The sequence below is a fragment of the Odocoileus virginianus genome, chromosome 1 (genome assembly GCF_023699985.2).
Source record: "Odocoileus virginianus isolate 20LAN1187 ecotype Illinois chromosome 1, Ovbor_1.2, whole genome shotgun sequence".
NCBI classification, from domain to species: domain Eukaryota; kingdom Metazoa; phylum Chordata; class Mammalia; order Artiodactyla; family Cervidae; genus Odocoileus; species Odocoileus virginianus.
This window is the reverse complement of record NC_069674.1, coordinates 41,794,320-41,797,011: the sequence shown is the minus strand read 5'-3', so window position 1 is coordinate 41,797,011 and position 2,692 is coordinate 41,794,320.

The window sequence follows — 2,692 nt, the reverse complement described above, 5'->3', positions numbered from 1 at the left end:
GAACATTTGTTTGGGAAGCAAAAGACAGATTTATGGGACCAATTTAATCACTTTCCAAGCGACTTAAATGTTACTCACAAGTCTGTTGGTGCTGCTGATCTGGGCTGACTGGGAAGTTCTGCTCTGTGGATCTCTTATACTGGTGAGTGGGCCTCTCATATACTTGGTCATTGTTGGGTATGGACTTAACTAATATGGCCCCAATGTGGACAACTGGCTTTTCCTCCAGCAGACCAGCCCAGGTACATTTCATGGTGTTGTAGATTGATTGCAAAAGTGGCTTCTGTTTTCCATGCTCTCCTGTATCCATATTGTTTTTATTAACTTTATTTAAAAAAAAATTATTTATTTTTAATTGGAGGATAATTGCTTTACAATGCTGTATTGGTTTCTGCCATACATCAACATGCATCAGTCATAGGTATACATGTCTCCTCCCTCTTGATCTCCCCACCACCCCCCGCAACCTCCCACACCATTCCACCCCTCTAAGTTGTCACAGAGCCCCAGGCTGAGCTCCCTGCACTATACAGCATCTTCTCATTAGCTATCTGTTTTACACATGGTAATGTATGTATTTCAGTGCTCCTCTCTCAGTTTGTCCCACCCTCTCCTTTCCCCACTGTGTCCATAAGTCTGTTCTCTAGGTCCTGTCCCACAAATAGTTTCATTAGTAGGATTTTTATCCATACTTTTATCCATATTGTTGTGGAAACTTTTTTCCAGAGGTCAAGTGACTCTCCCCACTTCTTGAAAATGGACTACAAAATAGAATCAAGAAATTGAAAGTGTTCAGCCTCTGGGCCCTCTGAGTCAAGAGGCTGTCCTTCTGCGTTCTCTCTCGCTTCTCTGCTTTTACCAGCTGTCCTTGCTGGACCCCCAGACATGTGTGATCAGGAAACCCAGGCAAGATCAGGAAACCACACAGATCATCTTTAGTCAGGCCATGGCTGACACTTGAGTGAAGCTCACAAACTTGGCTCAGACCAGCAGAACTGCCCAGCTGACCCACAGATGTGAGGGAAATCAAATGCTTGTTGTCGTGTACCACTGGAACACTTTAGTCATTTACTATACAGTCATAGTGTGCGATGATCAGTCATTACCCAGTCCATCCACAGCCATGTAACTGTGTAACATTCATCTTTGCCTGGACTAGACACAACGGTGAGGGCAGACCCTCATGGTCTTTTCCCTTTCAATGCTTTTCCTTGTGGTCTGACCTGTGACCTTAGCTTTGACCTGGATTTAGTTTCCTGGTCTTTCTGGCTTCTTACTAGCAACTGTTTGCTGATTCTCATCTATATATCTTCTCTTTCCCAACCTGATGGAATTCTCTATTCTTTCCTTACAGGAGAATGTGTCCCCTTTCTTATTAGATTAGTCTGTATCATTGCATTCCTATCCTGCTTAACTTTCATTTTCATTGATGAAATGGGAAAAGTAGTACCTGCCTTTCCCAATACTGCAAAGTTATTCCAGTGATCAGATGAAATGATGAGTTCAAATGGAGTTAATTTTGGGTACCAGGAACTCTGTAGGACAGCAGCATAACTGAATCCTGGATGCTGCCTTCAAATAAAGAAGGAGAACACGCACATATTTCATGTACTTCATGGATTTATCCTGATGTGGATGTGTTCTTTATTTCTTCTCCTCCCCCAAGTTCCATTGGTGTGGATTAATGTGAAAATGAGATTCTTTGTAATGGATAGAAATCTTTACTAACTAACCTTTCCCCATGTTAGGAAATGAACCTAGGATCTGTAACAGGGGGTGAGTAGTGGTTTCTTTCACAATTTTTTGGCTCTATCATCAGAATTTGCAAACATCTTGCAATTAAGGAAGGGAAACAATAAGTCCAATAGAAGGGAATATACATCAGAAGTCTCCTCAGCAGACTCCACACTGCTGACAGTAATAATTTCTTACTCTATTTTCTGTTTTGTTTTGTAGATGGAGGGTAGCTGGAAATGTCTACATATAGAAATTGAAAATGCAATTTAGGAGTCATGTCTTATAAGTGCTTACAAACACCAGTTATTATTTTTTAAGCAATCTCATAAGAGGTATGCCAAGGAAATATTATGCAAAAGTATGACTAATTATGTGTAAAATTGTTCTAAGTATTGCTGAAACTAGTGAAAAACTGGATTCACGCTAATTACCCAGCAATAAGAGATTGTTAAAATAATATATGGAGCATCTAAATAATGAAACACTATTAGCTATTAAATAATTTTTAATAGAAATCTCTGTGCTTTATATCTTCACTTGTTTTTCTTTTGTGTCAATATCTGAAAAATAATATATACAATGTTACTAGTGTGTTTTCTTGGTGTTGGGATTTTGAATAATTTTAATATACGTCTTATATTACAGATAATGTATTGTGTAATTTAAAAATTTAAAAATCTGTGTAATATAAAGATAGAAAGACCACTAAATATATGGAAATAATTTTTCTTAACAGTAGTTAAAGAAGAAACATTCCCAAAGTGCATTAATCTACTCTCCAAACCCCCTTAACTTGCTAAATAAAAGAAAAGCTTTTAGTTCTATGTAGTAGAAATAAAGAAATACAAAGCCTTCATTTTAAACTGAGATGACCTTGGTTTAGTTTGAACTATACATACATACTCAGCACATAGCTTAGTTAAGAAAGTCCATTAGCTTTTAGCATGCCAATATC